Consider the following 12,781-nt stretch of genomic DNA (forward strand, 5'->3'; position numbering starts at 1 on the left):
GTGATAAAGTACTTCCTTTTGTCGGTCCTAAATTTCCCGACCTTCAGTTTCATGGAGTGAACCCTGGTTCTAGTGTTGTGAGAGAAGGAGAAAAAGTTCTCTCTGTCCACCCTCTCCACTCGATGAATAATTTTATGCACCCTGATCATGTCTCCCCTTAGTCGTATCTTTTCCAAGGTAAAAGCCCCAGATGCTGTAGCCTTGCCTCATAAGAAAGGTGCCCCAGGCCCCTGATCACTTTGGTTGCCCTCTTCTGCACCTTTCCCAGTTCTACAATATCCTTCTTAAGATATGGTGACCAAAGCTGTACACAGTACTCCAGATGTGGCCGCACCACAGATTTGTATAAGGACATTATAATATTAGCATTTTTATTTTCAATCCCCTTCCCAATGATGCCTAGCATGGAAATAGCCTTTCCCCCCCAGCTGCCGCATACTGAGATGACATTTTCAATTAGCTGTCCACCATGACCCCAAGATCTCTCTCCTATGTGAAGCTGGTGTTTTTTTTGCCCTAATGTGCATCACTTTACATTTGCTTACATTGAACCACATTTACCATTTTGTCGCCCATTCACCCAGTTTGGAGAGATCTTTTTGGAGCTCCTCACAATCCATTGTGGATTTCACTAACCTAAATAGCTTAGTGTCATCTGCAAATTTGGCCACTTCACTGGTCACCCCAACTTCTAGATCATTTATGAACAAATTAAAGAGCACTGGTCCCAGTACTGATCCCTGGGGGACCCCACTTCCTACCTACGTCCATTGTGGAAACTGTCCATTTATTCCTACTCTATGTTTCCTGTCCTTCAACCAGTTACTGGTCCACACATGAACCTGTCCCCTTATTCCATGACTTCTAAGTTTACTCAAGAGCCTTTGGTGGGGAACTTTATCCAAAGCCAGAGTTTATGTTCCTTTCTGTTCTCTTCATTTGGGCAGGACTTCCATTTTCTTAAGGAAGTCTTCTTCCCTTTTATAGCTTCCCTGACTCTACTTGTTAGCTATGCTGGCGTCCTCCTGGACTTGGTGGTACCTTTCCTCCTTCTTGGTATACATTCCAACTGTGCTTCTGGTACTGTGGTTTTAAATAAGTACCATGCTTTCTGGAGTGATTTGACCCTCCTGACTTTCCCTTTCAACTTCCTTCTTACCAGTCCCCTCCTTTTAAAGAAGTTTCCTCTTGTGAAGTTCAATGCATCTGTGTTGGACTTCCTTGACAATTCTCCACCTGCATATTTGCTGAATTGGATCACGCTATGGTCACAGCTACCCAATGGTTCTGCAACTCTGACATCTCACACATGGTCCTGGGCACCACTCAGGATTAAGTCCAAGGTCGCTATCCCTCTGGTTTGTTCAGCGACTAACTGTTCTAGTCATTTCGCATGTCTAGAAATTTGGCCTCTCTATCATTACCTGAATGTGAATTTACCCAGTCTATGTGTGGGTAGTTGAAGTCACCCATTATTACTGCCCTGTCTCTCTTTGACGCCTCTCTTATCTGTTTCTCCAACTCCAGGTCACTCTCAGTGCTTCCATCCAGAGAGTGATAGCACGTCCCTAGTAACACATTTACTAGGGCAGATTATGCCAGCACACTGCTCCCCTTCCACGCCTCTGTTGCCTCTCAAGATCAACTGTTTGGAGTCACTTACTATTATTAATAATTATTTATCAACTGCTTTCAACAAAAGTTCTCAAAGTGGCTTACAAAGCAAAAGGCATGAGGAAATAGTTCCCTTACCCACAAGGGCTCGAAAAACACATCCTAAATTTCAAGCTTTAGACTCACCCTCTCGATTACTTGGTGTCTTTGGGGGTGTTGCAAATAGATTAAAGGATTTTTATTATTTGGATAAGCCAATTGATTTAGAACTAATTCGGGAGAGGTTTATGAATAAGCATTACTCTTGGTTAAATTTTCTTCAGTTTCAGTCCTTTATTTTACATCCTGATATAGTTAAGCGGGCTAATAGGAATTTGACTATGTTTGAGGAATTAATATTAAAGGCTTCAGAAGTTTCAAAGGGATTTATTTCTAGATTATACAAGATTCTAATAATGCAAACATCTGATCCATTAATTAGCCTTAAGTTGGCCTGGGAAAATGACCTACAACAAACTATTAGTGACTCACAATGGAATGGAATACTGAAATGGAAGCCGGTGTTTTCTACCTCTTCCTGAATTAGAGAGAACTTTGTTAAGCTCTTTCACAGGTGGTATCTAGATTATCCACATTAATAAGAGTTTGTCCCCGCTATGCTGGAATGGCTGTGGAAATAGGGAAACATACTCCCATCTATGGTGGTCTTGTCCCAGTATTTTCTGCTTTTGGACAGATGTATTTTTAGAAATGGGTAAAATTACACAACAGAGGTTAGATATGAGACCAGAGTTGGCTCTATTAAATGTATTTTCGGGAGCTAATTTGGCATTATTGTCTAAGGATCTTATAGTTTTTATGTTAACTGCGGCTAGATTATCCATTGCACAATACTGGAAGCATAAAACCATGTCTCTGACATCTTGGTATCAGTCTATGTGGCATATTGCCATATCTGAAAAATTGACCCATATTATTCATCTTTGAGAGGGCCAAGCTAATTCTAATGATTTTTTCATGATATGGTCAGATTTTATTCTGTTCACAAATCAAGATAATTTTAGTCATTCTCCTCCATCTAATTATTTACATATCTGGAAGGACGATTAATGAATGTCATTATGTATCAGTTTTACTATTCATGTTTATGTATTGTCTTATTAAATAAATTTTAAAAATAAAATAAAATAAAAATCACGCACAAAGGAGATACCAGTTTACACAGCAAAGGAAAAAGAAAATGTCCCTTTCCCCAAAGGGCTCACAATCTGAAACTAAATACAAAGGCAATATCCGTAATAGCCACTGGGAGGGATTGCTAAAGCTGAATAGGGACAGTTGCTATTTCTAGGCTCAATAGGGAAAGAGCAACGGCCCCTTCAGAGGCACCACTTTAAAGGTTTTTCCCAGTTAGCAGAGGATCACATAGAAATCAAGTTGTCTGGTTTGTACTCATAATTAAGGCCAATTTTTATGCAGTCATTTAGGAAGGGAGGAAGAGCTTTGCAGACCTCCAAGAATGTGGCTTTTTGAATGAACTGAAATTAAAACCAATATGAGAATACCAGATCTCACCTCATATTTCTTCAGCAGGTTTCATTCTGTAAGAACCCTCCTGCTGTTTTAGCAATGCTGCACGACTTCTTTCACCACTGAAAAGCAGCCATCTTTGTGGCTGAACACCGCCGTTGTTTAAATTGGTAGGCAATTCAACTATTTGAATATAAATGAAGAACAGTTATTTCATATTGGATGGAGTAAGGGGGTGGGAATTTAGGTGGGCAAAATGCCCTACACACCGTTTGCATTTAGTCTGTAAGGAGGAGACAACATTTTTAATGTAGTGCATGAATTACAAGTGCATTTTCCTGAGAGCTGTTGGTGCTGCTGGACCAATGCCACAGTACTCAGCTGACTCAGAGGGAAGGACATGTGTGGGGCTATTAGAAAGGCTGTTTATTATTTGGGGGGCTCTTTATAAAGACTTCCTCTCCAAGTGGCTTCAGAACTGCTTGGCATGTATGAACTCGCAAAACTTGGTCCTGGGTGTGATGGGATAAAGCCGATTTGTTAATTTAAGAATGAAACATTTCTTTAGATCAAAGAAGAATCCTTTGGATCAAACAAGAAATAAGGTGCAACCAACAGAATGAGCAGAGTATGACATCTAAGGAGCATCAAAGGACTGGAACAGGAACATTTTATGTCAGGAGTAGGCAACAGTGGCTCTCCAGATGTTGTTGAACTACAACTACCATCACCCCCAGCAACAATTTGGCTAGGGATGATGGGAGTTGTAGTTCAACAACAGCTGGAGAGCCAAGGTTGCCTACCCCTGTTTGATATCATTGTCCCCCACAATGCTTTACTTTGGTATCACTGCTACCAGAAAGAGCTGGGAGCCTGCCTAGCTGTTCTTTTAAGGTGAAGCCCTGCCCACTAGGTAGGACACTTCACGGGGGGTGGGGGGGAGCTGTTTTCCCTGGGACCATCATGAAACCCTTAAAGGGCAGCAGCTGAAGCAGCAGCCGCCATAATTTCTAAATATGGGAGAAAAGACATTCTACTGTAGTGGTAGGCAATCTTCCCCACTCCAGCTGTTGAACTACAACTCTCATAATCTCCAGCCACAATTTTGGTTGGGGATGATGGGAGATATAGTTCAACAACAGCTAGAATCCCAAAGGTTGCCTACCCGTGTGGAAAAAATTGGTTCTTGTAATGCCTCAGCAGGCATTTTTGTATGATCAAACCCACAAATTCAGTGACCACACCAAGTAAAGTTTACATTCAAAGACGTAAGGCATGCAAATGGTAAACGTGTGGCAAAAGATGCATCAAAACATAAGCACAAGCAAATCATAACATTCTAAGAAGCATAAAATGTATGGCATTTGAAGTTACTAGTGGTGTTGTAAATAATAAAGTCCACCCCAATGTCCCCTAACACCCCCCCCTTTTTTTGTTGGAGCTAGGATCCTGGCAGCATCAGCTCTAAGTTGCAATGTCTCATAGTGACCACTGGGGGGATAGGGTCATGGATAAAAGTGCTGGACTCTTCCCCTCTTTGTTCTTCCAGTGTTAGTTTCCATTTTGTCTCTCCAGAGATGGCTGTTTGTTTTGGTCTCTCTCTTCAGCCATGAGCACAGCTGAAATTAAGCTACAGGCTTTTTCACATTTGTTTGTAACCTTTTCCTTGCTGGTCGAATGACCATAACAATAAAGATTTGTAACTTTTTCTTTAATCAAATCCTTGTAGTTCTTCAATACTAAAGAACTGTCTCCAGACCTCTTGCTTTGCTGCTTTCTCACCAAACTGGTTTTGCTTTGCTACTTGGGGACTAAACTGCAATTCTTCCCCCTACATTTTTATATTAAATGAATCCCCTTAAGCAACATGCTTCCACACGATCACGTCTACCCAGATTTTCCTCCTACCTTGCTTCCATACAACCAAAAATTGGTAGCACACACAGCTCCCAAACCCAGGTAGTTTTTGATTGTGTGAATGACCTCATTAGCTGCAAACTTCTAGTCATCTGAAGTCTAAACACTCCCCACAATTCCTTGCAGGCCACAGGCTGTTCTTGTAAGCCAAGAGCACAGGACAAGAGCCCTAGCACACTCGCCTTTAGGTTCTGGCCAAGAGGCTCGTGCCTCTGCCTCCAGGTGGTCTCTTATACCTGCAGAAGGGGAGAGGGCAGAGCAAACAAATCAGGGCTCCAGCCACAGATACCACTTCCCACTCTTCAGTTGGCATTGAAACCAAGGTAATAAGGCAGAATCTGCATCAGGATACATGGTAGAGGTCTAAATCTGGGATTGAATCCGATCCAAACGAGGTGGGGTGAAACCTGTATCTGTAAGCCAAGGTTAAAGCAGGATAATAAAGTGTGTGTGGTCCTGAAGGTAGAAGGAGATGTAAGAGCAGCAGCAGCAGCCACCAGGCTGGCCCAGCATGTTTTCCAACCTTCATTGGCTGCACTGTATGTTCCAAGAGGTGCACCCCCTGTTGAAACAGAGAGCAGAGAAGCAATGGGTAGGGGAAACATGGGGGAAAGGTTAGTCACCTATCCAATAAGACTTCTGTGTTTCCAGGAAAAGCAAGAAAAAGGAAAGCAGGAAAGTAAGAAAAACCCAGCCTGGTAGATGGCACAGTGGGTGGGGAAAACGTGAGTGGTGAGTGAAGGGAGGAAACGCGAGTGAGTGGGGCATGATGCAGATATTGCATTCGGGCTCCTGCAATCTGGCTACACGACTGACCATTTCTTATCTGTCTACAAAGTCCTGAGTTTGCCCATTAAGGCAATGCAGCCAGTAGAAACTGGAATATCAGTGGAACCCTGGCAGCTTTTTTCCATCCTGCCTCTCAGCTTTCTGCAGATACCATCAGCCCACTCCACTCCATTTGGATTGCAAATTTCAAGTCACTTGGAGTCTGTCGTGTGTTTGCTTAATTGCTGTTAATGGTAACAGACTGTATTCTTTGTGCACTGGCAAAGCATGAAAAGAAATGAACTCAAGAAGGCAGTGAATGCAAAACCTTACAGTGTTGCCAGGCTCCCCTGCGCTCCTGCTATAGATTTCCATCACAAACATGCTTACTTAGGCAACCTGTCCAGAGGGCTGTGAAATCATAGCAAGTCTGCTGTCCAAGTCCTTCTGCAAGACAGTAGGCTGGTTTTAATACTTGGGAATTGTAGCTGTTCCTATGAAAAGTGTTTTGAGACACACACCCACACTCACACATGCAAAAGCTTTGTCCTTGGAGTCCTTGTGAGGCTGTAATTTTGCCATGTGCTGGCTTTTTTGTTAGATGAAAAGCAAAAGAGTGTAGCCCTGGAGACCCAACACATATGAGGTTTTAAACCAGGGTTAGCTAATCTGAGGCTCTCTAGTTATTGTTAGACTACAATTCCCATCATCTTCAGCCACAAGTGTGGCTGGGAATGATGCGGGTTATAATGTGAGAACAACTGGAGCACCTCAGGATGGCCACCCCTTGTTTAAACAGTCTAATGACAATGATGTGGACAGTACAAGGATTGAGAATGTGGATGTATGGAATTCTTCATCCTTGCTGATGCAAAGCCAGTATATTATATCGGCATAGCTTGTGCTTCTTCTGTCAAAGCTCTGGCTGATCTTCAGAACAGGAAATGTCTGGGGAGGCTGATATTTATTTATCTATCAATCTATCATGTTTTTATACTGCCTGATATGAAAATCTCTAGGCAGTATATGACTGTTTCCTAGATGCCCTCTTCTGCTTGTAAGATCATGATTGACTCCCTGGGTTACAAGTAGATGAGAATATTTTTCAGCCACTGCTTTTTCAAATATTCTTCATTTAGAGGAGATGAGAATACTAAAGAGAATTATTCTCCAAGCCGCAAATTCTCACCAAATTAATTTCTTCACACAGGAATAATTTGCATATCCATAGAGGACTCCTTGAGGCCATGGCTAATAGAGAAAGCACACCTGGAGGTTTTACAGGCAGAGCTTTCACCCTGAATCCAGTCATGATTGGAATGTGTCAGTCCACATATTCGCTGGATTTAATCCAACCTCCCTGTGGGATATCAGGGACCAGGACAGACAGGACTTTGATTCTCCCTAATGGAGGTTGCAAATTCTGGCTTAGCCCGAGTTAGGTCTGGGGTAAAAAAAACCCTCTATTTCCAGCAACTTTTGAAAATAACTCCGGGGCTTCTGCTTTCTCCGAAGGTGTTGATGGAGGTGCTGATGGATATGCGAATGGTCTATTTAATCCCTCGAATTAAAATGCCTCGAATCTACTGCAAAGCAGACTCGCTCTTCAGATACCCTGAGGCATAGAGTCATGTGTGAAAAACCTCCTGCAGAAAAAGAGCATAAATGGGGTGGGGGGGGAACCTGATCAGTTGAGAGTTCTGTTGTTGTTTTAAAACTGCATTAAGTGGCTGATAGATTCTATTTAATGTTATAACTATAATGTTAAAAGCAACAACTGCTGCTGCTGAAGCTGCTGCTATTATTTAGGGGAGAATAATAAATTGTAGTTGTAGTAGTTATCATTTTTTAAGAAAAGGCTTCACAAGCCTGTTTTATTTTATAAAGCAGTCTATAAAAACACACATTTTTCCAGAGGAAAAGCAAAAAAGCTTTTCTTTGCTCTTCTGATGGAAAATTCATTTGCAAATCCAAAGCCTCATCTTCAGCTTGGGGCAGCTCATCTTGCACAACAAAACAGTACTGATTAGCTTGTATTAGTATTTCCCTTCAGCCATGTCTCCCTCTGTGCCTTTTTCTTCTTTTTCCTTTCTCCATTCTAAGTGAGAATACATTTGCACATAATGCAAAACTTCAGTTAAATGGGGCAGAGGTTGGAACTCCGTTACATCTGAATGTGTGCAACTGTGGTTTTGAGGCAAAAGCAACCTGAGGTTTGCCTTGCCAAACTCCAATTTGAACCAATTTGTAGTGAGTTTCAGTGCTGTAATCTGAGGTTTTTCAGCAGCAGCGTTATGTCTGAACATGGACAGCACCATAACCACAGTTTCGTTCACTTTCTGGAACCATAATAATAGAGACAGGGGCGCAGACCCACCCGGGATCATGCCTGCTCCATGGCTGTGGTGCTTCTCACTGGCCACCTCTCTGAGCACTTGCCCCACCGCCCTGTCACCAATCTAACAAAGCATTAGCACAGCAACAGGAACACCGCCACATCCCATCCCAAGCTTGTCAGCCTGTCAAATGGCAAAGTCACATAGGGACGTCCGCCATCTTGACAATCAGGAGACAAAGGGGACGGATAGCAAGATGGGCACTATGTGCTTTATTCTCAGAAAATGAAGAGATAAAGATGTATGTCCACAAGCACATCCACTTGCGGTGGCAACATAAGCAGGGCAACCCACATTAGAGCACTGAGACAGCAACATTTGTCAGGGTGGTGATACGCGGGGTCAGGTTTATAAGGCAGCTCCAACCAGGAATGATTGAATGGCTAAGGTCTATTTTTTAAAATATGATGTTGGGGAAGGGGAGCCCAGCCCCTTCCCCTTGGAGGAACATGTGTGGTCCCTAGGTTTACTCATGAGAGGGCCGGGAAACAGGATCAGCATTGTCTTCAGGGAAAGGAGGGATGTGATGAGGATGGATGCTGTTCTTGAGTGGACTGCTCACTCATGAGAGTGTAAGGCCATGGGGATACTTCACAACTCATGAGAAGAACCATCTGTGGGGACAGGGGTGTTGAGCCAAATCACTGATAATGTGCAATGACATCCACTTCTCCCACAGACCGCTCTCTCATGAGAGTAACAGGCCATGGGGGCCGGATGGTAAATGCCACCCAACCAGGTTGCTCTATACAAGCTAGCCGTGGGGACAGGCACCCGACAAAAGCTATCCCTGTCTTGGTGAACAACCACAAAGAAGCTATCACAGCATGCCCTCTGACAACCCGACAGCCCATTTGGACATGGCTATCTTTGTTTTTGCCTGGAATGGCAACCCCACTCTCCTGGGGTTGCTGGAGATCAGGACTCCCCTCTCCCACAATTCCCCACAGTGGCAGATCTGCATATGGTGCAACGGCAGACCAAACCTGGGAAATTTGAATGAGAGTTAAGATCTGTCCTTGGTCCTAGGGTTTCCCCAGTCTGCCCACCCAGCTTCTTCAGGATGCTTGGAGCATCAAAATCTCCTTTGGGTTTGTGAAAGGCATCCCTGGGAAGGAGGGCGTCACTGTGCAAAAATTATATTATTAACCAGAGGGACTGGGGTCCCCACGCAAGTGTGGGGGCTTTTATTGGATAGCTCAATTCATGAGTGCACAATCTGATGGAAGACTGAAGCTTTTTGATCCTAAGGTCCTCCCCAGTAGACTGGCCCTCTCATGAGAGTGCTAGTCCCCTGACGGCAAGCCAGCTAGGGGCAGGAGTGTCGTTTGGTCTCTATGGACTGCTTTGCAGGGGTGAACCCTCGCAAGAGCATCCTTGGTCACAACAGGCTAGACCCCAGGATCCTTTGCTCTCCCTCATATGCATATATAAATACTTCCCCTCCTAGGAAGTCATCGTGTTCCCTTCCTGGAGTAACAGAAAAGTAGTGCCCATCAGCATCCTCCTGGGGCCAAAAACTGTGCTTTTGTGAGACTGTTCTGTTGCGGGGCTCTTACGAAGACGGCAGTGCAATTGCTGTCAGGAGAAGGGCTTAAATACCACTTAACAGGATTTAAATGCCCTTTCCCTGCCGAGGGTGGGTGGACCACTCCAAAAAGGTACAATTGTGCTTGGCACACCCCCTTTAAGATTGTGGCCAATGACTGCTGCCCTAGAGATGTGCTGATGCCTTGCCCACAGTGGCAATGCAAACGTTATGGCGCTTGCTGGGATGTGGCCTCAGCGGACATGGAAGAGGGAGGGGCTCCCCTGTCCTGAAATGGAGGTTGCCAGACTGTGGTTGGACGAATGTCTGCGATGAGATTCACAGTGAAAAATTAACCATGGGTTCTGCAACCTCCGTTTTCATGTTACGTGTGAATGCCAACCTTAATCTCAGTTAAGCTGAGCATATGCTGAGTGCTGTTCAGTTCCACTGTGAAATATAATAATAAAAACTGATATCTACATTCTACTTTTCAACCAAAAAGAACCCCTTCTCAAAGTAGTTTACATAACACATGAAAGAGAAAATGATTCCCTATACCAAAGGGATCACAATCCAAAAATAAATATAATGGAGCAACAGGCACTGGAGAGATCAGTAGTGGCTGGAGGTGCCTGGAGCAGGGTGTGTGTGTGTGTGTGTATGTAGGCACTAAGCAGGGCAGGTAATGATGGGCAGGGCCAGGGGCAAGAGACAGAGCTACTTGTGGGTGGAACCAGAGATGGAGCTGCTGGTAGATGGAGCTAGAAGCAGAGATAATTGTGGATAAAGCTAGGACTTGGTGGGTCCTTTAGCAATATCTCACATAGATATATGCTTTTTGCTTTTTGTTTTCTCCCCATCTTCCTCCTGAACAATAATGTGAAGCATAAAGTTACTTCTGGAGCCACTCTGAATTGTCTCTTACCACCGTTCTGAAGGCTTGAATGTAGTCCCACGCGATTCTGTGCTAGGAGGAAATATATGGCCCCCTCCACCCTTAATAGCCACCCAGTCCTCCAATGACTCCTCCTCTCATTGTCTGTAAATTTAAAAAAAGTGAGAGCAGCAATGCATTTAAATAGTTCTGGAACTACACTGAATTGCCTCTTACCACACTTCTGAAGGCTTACAGCGGATCCAAAAACCTTGCATGCCTTCACACATGGTTGTGTGCTGGGAGGAAATGTGTAGCCTCCTCCACCCCTAATAGCCATCTCAGTCCTGCAGGAACTTTCTTCTCATTGTCTGTATGGAAAAATAAACAGAGTTCAGCAATGCAGTACAATTACTTCTGGAACTTGTTCCATTTAACAGGGATTCCCAGATGTTGTTCCCTACAATTTCCATAATTCCCAGCCAAAGGTCACTGCAGCTGGGGATGCTGGGAGTTGTAGTAAACAACATCTGGGAATCCCTGTTAGAGAGAACAGTGTTCCAGAACTACACTGAATTGTCTCTTTCTGCGGTTCCCAAGGCTTGCATGCTATCACACATGGTTCTGTGCTGGGCAGAAAGGTGTGGCCTCCATCACCCCTAATAGCCATTCAGTTGTCCAGTGACTCCTCTTCTTGTTTTCTGTAAAGATCATTCAACAATGCAGAACAAATTACTTCTGGAACTACTTTCAATGGTCTCTTACTCTGGTTCTGAAGGAGGTTTGTGTGCTGTCACACGTTTCTGTGCAACTGGGCTTCTATCTTGCTTATCACAAATGTATGCTTCAATGCCTTACAGTTTTTCCATGTGGACAGAGTACTTGGGGAAGTCAGGCCTACATGTGCCCACTTGAGCTTTGCTCTTCCTTATTAATTAGAATCACCACAGGCAGAGTTTGTTCAAGACATTTTGTTGACCAAGATGAAGGGTAATATGATACCTCCCCATCTGTGGGTGGGTGGGTGTTCCTCATTCTCAGGCCATGCTGCCAAGGCAGCCATGGTAATGTGTGAGCACTCTCAGTCTAGGTTACCAAGCCAGGCAGTGGGTGGCAGGGGCGTGCCTAGCTCAGCTCTGCAGGGGGAGGGCGAGGAGAAAGAAAAGATGCATCCCAGTAGGGGGAGGAAGGAGGGATCAACAGCTTGCCCCAGTGGGGTGAGGGAAGGTCGTGGCAGCAGGTGGCCCATGGAATGGAGCCCTTCTCCTTGAATTACAGGCTCAGGGTCTTCTTCCTTAATGTGTGTGGAATTGCATTCATGAGCCCAAAGTCACCCCAGTAAATCGGTTGCATTGTGTCAAATGGTCCGGTTACGGTTGCCACCGGCTCATTTGGTGGCGACCCAGGACCGGGCTTTTTCTGTGGCTGCCCCAGGGCTTTGGAATAAGCTTCCTGCTGAAATAAGAGCATCTCCTTCTCTGTTTGTTTTCAGGAAGAACCTCAAGACCCTCCTGTTCTCTCAGGCTTTTCATTAGAAATATTAATTTTAATGATTTTATTCATGTTACAAAAACTTGTTTTAATAATTTTATTCGATTGTTTTTATTGTCATATATTTTAATTTGTGACTTTTAAATATATTAAATTTTGTACACCAGCTAGAGATATACATATCAGGCGGTGTAAAATATGATAGATAGATAGATAGATAGATAGATAGATAGATAGATAGACAGATAGACAGGATTTGAGATGAGATTATAAAATAGTTTTCTAGCCTAGAAAAACTTTTTCAAAGTAGGTTTTGAAAAGGAAAGGAATGAAAGGCCAATGACCAGGAAGGACTAAGTAAGACTTTTAATGCAGACAAATAATTGTTGATTTTGCCTAAAGAAATCAGGAATGGAGAACACGAGTGATGGATCGCAGATACAGTACAATTGTGAGAATACTAGCAGCAGTTGTCAAAATACCAACAACTGGTCTGGATATCTCCTAAATCAGGATGGCAATCAGACCTTTCAGTTCCTCTGAGAACAAAGTCCTCAATACCATCATTGTTAATGCGGAAGTCTTGTTAATGCATAGCAACCTCATAGTTCATCTGAGGACTTTGCTATTGTTTAATTTGAAATCCCATATAACTTTTTG

Source organism: Hemicordylus capensis, chromosome 3 (genome assembly GCF_027244095.1).
Source record: "Hemicordylus capensis ecotype Gifberg chromosome 3, rHemCap1.1.pri, whole genome shotgun sequence".
In the NCBI taxonomy this organism is placed as follows: domain Eukaryota; kingdom Metazoa; phylum Chordata; class Lepidosauria; order Squamata; family Cordylidae; genus Hemicordylus; species Hemicordylus capensis.